The sequence below is a fragment of the Fukomys damarensis genome, unplaced genomic scaffold, assembly GCF_012274545.1.
Source record: "Fukomys damarensis isolate Sample0158 unplaced genomic scaffold, DMR_v1.0_HiC HiC_scaffold_18, whole genome shotgun sequence".
In the NCBI taxonomy this organism is placed as follows: Eukaryota; Metazoa; Chordata; class Mammalia; order Rodentia; family Bathyergidae; genus Fukomys; species Fukomys damarensis.
Genome location: NW_022900930.1, coordinates 12779214 through 12789150, shown reverse-complemented (window position 1 = coordinate 12789150; position 9937 = coordinate 12779214). Strand labels below are relative to the sequence as shown.

The 9937-nt window shown below is 39.1% G+C and overlaps 1 long non-coding RNA gene across 1 annotated transcript in view; it reads left to right on the top strand.

Moving 5' to 3' along the window:
* The window catches only part of LOC104860588, an 8646-nt gene extending 316 nt beyond the window's left edge, over positions 1 to 8330 (top strand). The window contains exons 2-3 of the long non-coding RNA XR_779730.1: positions 6048 to 6105; positions 8260 to 8330. This is a non-coding gene — a long non-coding RNA (uncharacterized LOC104860588). The remainder of the gene's footprint in view (positions 1 to 6047; positions 6106 to 8259) is intronic.
* The last annotated feature ends 1607 nt before the right edge of the window (positions 8331 to 9937 follow it).

Below are 9937 nucleotides of genomic sequence, written 5' to 3'. Positions count from 1 at the left end.
TTTCCCCCTCAAAAAAAAAAAAAAAAAAAAAAAAAAAAAAAAAAGATCACTTCAAAAAGACTCCACTAGAAGAAAATCAACATGGAAGCTAGAGTATTAAGCTTCTCCCTTGATTTCTTTCATATAGGCCTACATGATAAATTCATTCAAGATTTTACCTTTCAGTTCTGTAGCTTATGAATGTAGCCTTTGAATCATTTTTGAAAGAAACTAACAATTTGACTTTTCTTGAAGAAAGTTCAAAGACTTTAAAACAATAATCCCATTAATCATCCATGTAGTTAATTTATCAAAACCATCATAGGTACCCAGGAAACTAAGGCCACACTGTATTCCAAATAAATGAGCCATCATAAAAAGGAAAAAAAACATTTTCTATGAAGTTTGCTAATTGAGACAAACTAAAATAACTGAAATCGCATTATTTTAAAAGAAAAATTGTGAAAAAGAAGAGTTTACAAATACATAAAGCATAATATTCATCACAGTTTTCTGTCCATCTTTTGAAATATCTACTTCCCTGGTAACTGAGAAAAAAGACAACTTTCCTACAAGGTCGTATGATACATACTTCAAATGACCATAATGTGTTTAAAATATTTAATTTTAGGAGTCTCTCAAATTTTTATTATAACTTTTATATACATCTAGTACATTTGTCTTCACTCCACAAGAAAAAAGAAGGTATCAGTAGAGATTGCTTAACCACACTCAGGCTGAAGAAACAACCTCCACCCTCAGGAAATTGAAGTAGAGATTATTGTTGGCTACTGTTCAGCCATGGAACTTGTAGAATCAAGAACAATGACATTCTCTTGATAGTTGAAAGTTGAGTTTTCAGAAAGGCTCCAAAGTGTATTCAGTTATTTATCCATCCATTCATTCATTCAACAGTATTTATGGAGCGTTAATTATGTTCCAGGCACCATTCTTAACGGCAAAATATAGATGTCAATGCTTTTGTCCTCAAGCAACAGTGATAAAACAACATGGTATTGAAAACAAAAACAGACAAATGGAACAGAAGAGGACACAGAAACAACTCCAGGTGCATTCAGCAGTTTGATCTTTGACAAAGGGGCCAAGAGCATATCATGGAAGAAAGATATAGCCCATTCAACAAATGCTGCTGTTTGCAGACGACTGAAACTGGACGCATACTTCTTACCATGTACTAAACTAAAGCCAAAATGGATCAAAGGTCTAAGCATTAAAACAGAAACACTGAACCTACTGGAAGACAAAATAGGTAAAATACTTGAAGTCATATGTGTAGGAAAGAGTTGTTTTTTTTTTAGAGCAGAACCCCAATCACCCGAGAAATAATAATAAGAAACAACAAATGGGTTTACATCAAATTAAAAACTGTACAGCAAGAAACTCAGAAGAGTAAAGGGACGACCTATGAATGGCGGAAAAATCTTTGCCAGCCAGTCCTTAGACAGAGGACTAATATGTAGAACATATAAACAACTCAAAAAAATTAGACCACGTAAAATAAAAGATCCAATCAAGAAATGGGAAAATGAAATGAACAGACACTTCTCAAAGGAAGAAGTACAAATGGCCAACAAATATATGAAAAAATGTTCAACTTCTCTGGCACTAAAGAAATGGAAATTAAAGTAATACTAAGATTTCATCTTACACAAGAAAGGATGGTGATACTGTCAGAGAACAAAAAATGCTAACGTGGCTGTGTTGAAAAGGAACCCTCCTACATTTTTGGTAAGAATGCAAACTAGTACAACTAGGATGGAAATTTCTCAAAGAACTAAAATTAGAAATTTACATATGACCACCTATTCCCTTTCTACGTATTTCCCACAAGGAGGTAAAAGCGTAGCACAGCAATACGTACCTACTAATGTTTATAGCAGCGCAATTTATAATAGTTAAGTCCTGACAGTAGTCTGTCATTAGCGGACAAGTAGATTTTTAAAATGTGGCATCTATACATACCACCTGGTTTTAAAGAAAGATAAATTTGAGACATTTGAAGAAAATGGACGTATCTGGAAAATATAATGTTGAGTGAAATAAATCAGTTGCACAAGCTTAAATACCTCTCTTTTGAGTTAGGCAAAGTAAAACCAAAAAGGAAAGATAGAAATAAATAAGGGGCTAGATCTCTTGCAGATGGGAAGGGGTCCAGGAGACAAAACAGAAGGGAGGGGGGAGAGGAAGGGGAAGTAGAAACAAGATAAACCATATACACGAAACTAATAACCTCGATAATTGTAAACGTTATGTGTCATAAACATGAGCTGAGGATAATAATAACAATGAGATAAAAATGGGGAAAGGGGACTTAGGGTGGAGGGTGGGAGACGGGCAGGAAGCGGACTACAACAAGAAGCAAGTTGTGTTACGTACGGGTACTCACTCCCCAAGGTGCATGTAAACATCGCGTCCTGCAAACACGTACTAATAAAAGAAATAAAATTGAAACGCTCGTGTCCTCAAGAGTTTAGGAACTCATAGGAGCAGCCAACTTATGATAGAAGCCACGGGAGACGGCAGAGATGATTAAATCAGGTTCTGGTATCAGACAGATGGAAATTTGATCGCAGCTCTGCCACTTCCTGAGCTGTACGAACATAGTCATTCACAGTTTTCACATCTGAAGAATCTGGATGCCAGGAGCCCGGATGCCAGATGGCTGTTGGGCAGACTGAATGAAATCTTCGGTGCCCAGCAACAGACGTGTTCTAAGCGAGGCAGGAATGAGGCACGAGTGTGGTACAGGGGTGGCTCATGGAGCCACGTGACTCATGTGGCTGGAGGACAGAGGCACTGCTGTCTCGGGCTGACGTGGCTATAAATAATACTGTGTCAGAGACAGCGAGCCAAGCCCAAGGGGAGGGGGTCTGGGGTCACTCTGGAGCCACAGAGCAGTCTGTGTGCCAAGGCGGAGACACCTAATTATCAGTTAGGCTGAAAGCAGAGATCAAGATTAGCCTTGCAGTGCTGTTAGCTGTAACAGGGGCGCTTCCTACTTCTCCTTTGGAAACATGCATCTACCTGATTATGCTCTCTTGCACCTCACAGAACTCTTTTAAGACTTTCCTTGGTCATTCCTACTTCTCCCCACCCACTGAAATTTTAATGCCACAGTTACCCAAAACATCTGTTTATATGTAATGGCCCTTTAGAGGGACTGCAGGCCATTGTAATATCTTAGATTTTTTTGTCCCCCAAACTAATTTTCACTTCTTGGGGCACAACCATTCCATTGAGACTGCATTTGCTAAACTTCCCGTCTGCTCACTGGGCCACATTTAAGTCTCTCATTTTTCAGCCATGAACACCAATAGATACACCTGTCTCTGGCTGTTAAACTCGAGTTTATATAGTTGATGTTATGTTCATCTACCCTACACCAGAGTTTTATAGGATTCTCTTAAAATTCAAAAATTCAGAACAAATTGGTTTTACAAATACAGTACTAAGAGCAGCTGTTCTCTACGTATCAGGCACTGCGCTGTTCTGTGTGTCCTTACCTGTGCTATACATATCAGGAAGGTCGGTAGCAAATCCAGTGTTATTCTGCTGGTCAGAGGCAGGTCCAGGAATAAGCACAGCCTTGTCTGACTCCAACAGTGTGGACATAAGCACTCTAACAAGCAGAACTTTCCCTGGAAGTTTACTTACAACTTAAAAGTGAGCTCTACATACAAAGGAGTAACATACTGAAAAATATTCATGTCTCTTCATTTGCTCTTCTGAATGTCTTACCCACTTCCCTCGCCTGAGATAGGGAGATGGACAATCAGTGCAGCTATGCACTAGCCAATCAAAACAGACCAAGCACCAACCAATCAAAATAGACCAGGCACAACCTCATCAGAGCAAACCAAGTCATACAATGGGTGAACAGTTCTGACTGTCAGCAGTTACATGAAGTGCCCTGTGCCAAGTTCCTGAATGTGTGGTTGGGATGGGAAGGTGGCTCAGAGCAGCAGCTGGTCATCCACCAATGTGATGTAGGCTTGGTTCTACAGGACTCCCAGGGACCTTCTTTCACAGAGCAGAAAACGGCCTGTGAAGTGTGTTTCCCCAGTTTAGGAGAGTAAGACATTTAAGAAGGGAAAGAATAAAACCCCATGACCATCTGATAGTCTAGATGGACTTGGGGGAGGAGACAGGAGACACAAAGGGAAAGCAAACCGAGCAGAAGAATATTAATCTCCACCCCACCTATTTTTCCTACCTTGTTGGAGAGGGGATCATTCAGAAACAACCACAAGTAGAAAGCCAAAGGGCTTTCTCTGCTTTCCCTGCCTTAATTCCAGGTGCTTCCAAAATGACACAAGAGCAATGACGAGGAGGCAGCAGAAGAAAGGTGTTTAGCTGGCTCTGAGGCAGTGCTCCTGCTTCCAGCACAGGTATACAAGTGGCTCAAAGGACATCAAAGCCTGCAGTGCCAGGGGACTGACAAAGGCCTGGCACTGGGACCAACAAGCTCAGGAAGGAAATAACTCTTATGACCAAGGGAAAATAGTCAGAACCATGGCTGGAAAATGGGGAAAGGAAATGGCTTTGGAAGTAAGTGAAGATTAGCCAAATGAGAAAACCGAACCCTACATAGTCAGATCTTTCTGTAGCAGGAGACCCAACCCACATAAGTTGGATTTTTCCAAAGAGCCTAAGGCAGGAAGAGGAGTGGGACAGTGTATAATAGAAAAAGGAAACTTCCTATGTACCCCATTTGGAAGCTGCTGGTCTGGTGAAGCTGTAAGTGGGCTAAATAGAATCCAGCATTCTAAATGATTGGTTAGGGAACATACTTGCTTTTCCTGGTTAGTCCTAAGTAGAAGTAGGAGCAAAAATCCAGTAAGTTTTTAGTAATTAAGTAAGTCTTGACTTTGGGGACCAGTTATGATGAAATTATTCTTTTGCTACCTGCTTTATTACTAGAGATAGTAATCTGAATTCCTGCAAGTCTGATTTACAACAGGCTGATCTCTGGACTGGTTGTTTGGATTAGCAATTTCATAGGCTTCATCCAAAAACGAATTAATATCTTGAGTTTTATTTCTAGGATGCAATTGTGTGATTAGAAATGTTTTTTTTTAAATCTGTGAAGCCAATTTTGTGCCCTCATTTTTATTTAGAACTGCTGATATGTGCACACACATACAAGTGCACAAACACACACACAAATGGTGAGTTATCTTTCTAAAGCAAAGAGTGGGAAATTTTAAAGTAGCCCCCAAGCAGAGAGGCTCAACCATTGCAGGTGGTTTTGTGAATCGCATTTTACTTTGTCTCTCATTTATCTGCTCTTGAAGGGGGTCTTTACTGAGCCCCCCAAGTGATGGGTTTGAATTCTTCAAGAGATGTTGATAATGAATAAAATTAAAGTTTAATCTACTGGATAGTGTGTTGGCAAAAGGAAGGCAGAGGGAGTAGACAAACATGTGGTTGGTCTGGAAAGAAGTATATAAATCAATGTCAGGTAAATCGTAAGTGGTTACATGTTTCTCCCTTGCTGTCAGTTAAGGGGAAGTCACCACTGTCCACTGATGTTGAGAAGCCTATCTGCCATTGACTCTCTAATGTGCTGGTTGGAATCTTTTCATCTACTGTTCATTTGAAGCCCCCTGTAAATATACTTCTTGCAATAAAGAGCGATCAAATTTTCTGGGCCAAAGCCTGTTTCGTGGTGAATCAGAAGTGAGACTGCAGCTACTGGTATCCCAAGGAATTAATGAGCCTTACCTAAGATTTTCCTTTAATTAATTAATTAGATGTTATGTCCTTCAGAGATAGGCCATTCTAGTCGCTTTTCTTTCCTGCTGGTGTAAAAAAACCTGTCAGGCATGGAAAAGTTCAAGGTTGGGTGGTGTTGTCAAAAAAACTGTGAAAGTTCGATCTCTTGAGCACTGATATTACTGAGGTTAAAGTTAAAGCAATTTTATCTCTAAACCATAAAGGTTTGATTTGACGGATTATGTTAGATAGCATATACAGCGTATATCACTATTTCTTCCACTCCATTGATACTTAATCAAAACAACTCAACATGCATCTTGCATTTTCAGCTTCCCCCCTTTCCTTTATATTGTAAATGCAGTGAAAGAAGAAAACATGACCTACATGGTGAGCATCTACTTCAGTGCTGGGCATAAATCTATATCCGTGGAGTACTCAGTGGACCTTCACCTACACAACAAAGGCTTCAGATGGCTCCAAGAGCACAGGAAAGGCCGTAGGATAGCACTGTTGCTAAAAGTTATTGCTTTGATCCTTAGATTCAAAAGCTGAGGCATTAAGTTTGATATTTATCTTATAACATTGGGGAAATTTGAGAAACAAGTGAAAAGAAAGCTATCCTATGTGTGAGCATCCTTAAGAGTTTTGCAGAAAACTGCCAGGGTTACATAATTTTCAAATGCAAAAAAAAAAAAGCCAAAGTGAAATCCGATCAGTAAAGTACACAGTCGCCTCTCTTCTCCCTCAGAATGGGGCCCTTAAGGTGCCGGCCACTCGGCAGCCTTCCTACTTACACCTGCTGTCTGCCACCAAACAGACTGTGTGCTGGCCTCTTGGCGTGAATTTTCTAATAATGGCATGACAAGGTTTCTGTACACCAAAGAAATATAAAACCAAAGATATAAGGGGAAAAACCTTACCCTCAGCTTTACCCCTGACAGCCAAACATTCAGTTTCAGAGTTTGGCAGTAAGAAAAAAGGACACGTAAAGAACATCAAAATAAACAAACAAAAAAGCCTATTGATTTTTATCCCCTTTCATTCTTGCTTGATTTGAAGTAAAAACTTCACCTCAGAAAATCAGAAATAGGTCAAATCCCCAGAAAACATTAAAAACACTTTTCATTTTGCTTCCAGTGCTGAGCCTTTCTTCACTGCCCATTGCTACATTTGCCAGATAATCCATTATGGGAATAAAAACTCCAAACGCTGACAAATAAATCATTCTGAAAGTCAGGGCTTCCCAAGGGTAGCATTAGAGATTATCAGTCAGGGAGAAATGGTAACATCCATTTTGCCATCATTGCAATGCCCTTTGTTAATGCATTTTTTTTTCTTTGCAGAAGAGGCACAATGCCCTGCATTATGGGGACATTTTATGTAAATAGAAGTTAGTCTGTGTGAAACTGTTTTATACTTGTCCCTGTAGCCCTGGCAAACACCCCTCACAGAAAGATATTTATCTCAGTGCACAGCCACCCTCACATGGCTCTCAGCATATTAAAGGATCTACTCCTGAAGTGTTCACTCCCAAAGAGAAATGATTAGGCTCTGAGCAAGCTGATCTCTCAGCAGGGACCCAGGTAAGAGAAAGCTGTTTTCAATAGCAGGAGAAGGATGTTGCCCTATCTCAGTTCCTGGGACTGCAGAGCAGTCAGATCCTGGTCAGTCTAACAAGAGCTAGCGATTACAAGATTTCAGAGTCAGAAGCTCAAGTCTCATTTTATGTATTCAATTCAGTGGAAAACTGAAGCTGGGGGCAGTGGCATACATCTGTAATCCCAACACTTGGGAGGCTGAGGCAGGAGGATCTAGGCAAGTTCAAGGCCAGCCTGGGCTACATAACAAGATGCTGTCTCAAAAAACCAAGATAAATAAAAAGCTGATAGGACTTGCCCAATGTCAGAGAGCCAAGTAATAGTTAATAAATATAATAACAAAGATAATAGTGGGTAAATATCAGGATCTAAACTCCCTGGACCACATATTGCCTATTTTAATTTATTGCTTTGTTCATTTTCTTAATGGATGTTAAGATTAAGACATTGTACTAGGTTCTAAAAAGATAATAATGATTAAGATATAATATATGCTTTTGGAAGGTAGCCATGGCCCCGAAGGGGAGACAGGACTAAAATGATAAATACAAAGATTTAATGATCTCAATGCTTATCATCACAGGTGTGATAAATTGTGGTATATGTCTGTAAGGTGGAAAAGCAAGCAGTTGTTAAAACAATCATAGGCAAATCTATACTGATGATGTAGAAGAAGATCTAAGTTATGCAATACTGCCAAGTGAAAAAAATCAAAGTACATGGGGTAGATATCAATCCAGTTATATTAATCATCACTTTAATGTCAATTCTAATTGCATTATTTAAAAATAGAGTTTATCAAAGTAGACAAAAATAACACCAAAGTGTACGCTGTCTGTAAGAAACTCCCTTTAAATATGCTGTTTTCGTCATCATCTGAATCAAAGAAGCCTTCATTCCCTTGACTGTATCAATCGATTCCTGCTCCATTTCACTGTCACAGGAACTCTGGCCCCCATGGCCAAGGTCAAAGTCATCATCATCATCATCATCATCATCATCATCCACCCACACTGCCCTTCTGTTATTAAAGCGTGTATTTTACCATAATGGATCGTATTCATCATGAGTAACCTGATTATTCCCTTGTGATCTCCTCCAAAACTTGCAAATCTGCTTTTTCATATATGATTGTACTGAATTGGTCTACTTCTATCAAAAAAATAAAAAAACTTTTAAAGAACAAATCCTGAAGTGATGTGGGTCTATTGAACTTTCTTTGATGCTGGGGTAAACATATGCAAAGCTAGTTAGATGGACCATAACACAGGTAAAATATCCAGCTTACCCACAGGGATAAAGTGAAGAAAGGTACTGAGATGGATAGTCTGCTGCTATTACACTAAAGTACAAACTTGCAGTAGAAGGGCCGGGGATTTAGCTCAGTGGTTCCAGCGCCTGCCTCGCAAGTACAAGGACCTGAGTTCAATCCCCGGTACCAAAAAAAGAAAGAAAGCAAAACTTACAGTAGAAAAATAAGGAATGGGTCTGCTGGCTCTGATGTCATGCTCAGTGGGCTAAGTCTGTGTGATTATTAAATTAATCCACTGATTGATTTAGTATAGTTCTGGATAGGATTAAGGGTGCTATACCCCCACGTGTGAGTGTTACCCATTCTAAGGAGAAGGGTAGCCTGGATAAAATATAAGGAGACAGAAAGGATTTGTCATTTGTCTCTTGTAGCTTGTAGCTTTTCTGCCTGCCATGAACTGTGTCTCCTCTGCAATGCCCCTCTGTCATGTGCCACCTTGCCTTGGAGCCAACAATGAACTGAAATCTCTATAAGCTATGAGCTAAATAAACCTTCCCTCCTTTAACTTTGGGTGTCAGATATTTTGTCTCAGCAATGAGAAAAGTAACTAAGACAATGCCTAACAACAACCTTTCAAAATATATGACACAAAACTAGTACAGTTGCAAGAAGAAATAGATGCATTAAAAAATGTTTTCCACCTCTGGCCATTAGCAAAATTCAAATTAAAACAGCACTGTGATCCTATCTTACTCCAGAAAGAAGGCTACCATCAAGAAATCAAACAATAATAAATGCTGGCTGATGTGCACAGGAAAGAGATACCCTTCTGCTGTGTCACTGGGCATGTAAACTACCACTACGGAAATCAATATGGAGATTTCTCAAGAAACTAAAAATGGAAATTCTGTTTGACTCAGTCATTTCCCTTATGCATACCTTCATGAAAGAATTAAAGATAAAGTTAAGAATTAAAGATTAAAGATTAAATAATATATACACACTCACATTTCACAATCATAATAGCTAGATCTCAGAAGCAGTCTATATGCCCATCAACTGATAAAAGAAGGTGTGGGGCTTATGTCTAATGGAGTAGTACTCTACCATAAAGAAGGATAAATTTGAGTCATTTGTAGGAAAAGGGATGCATCTTCTTGAGACCACAATGTTAAGTGAAATAAATCAGATGCACAAGCTTAAATATTGTATATTTTCTCTTATATGAGAAAACTACAATATAAAGAGCAAAATAAAATATAATAGGAAATATGGACATAAATATGTGCACAATGCAAGGAGACAAAGAGAGGAGGGAAAAGTGATGAAAAAATAATTAAGATGTGCTATGTGTGTGTACTAACACCCC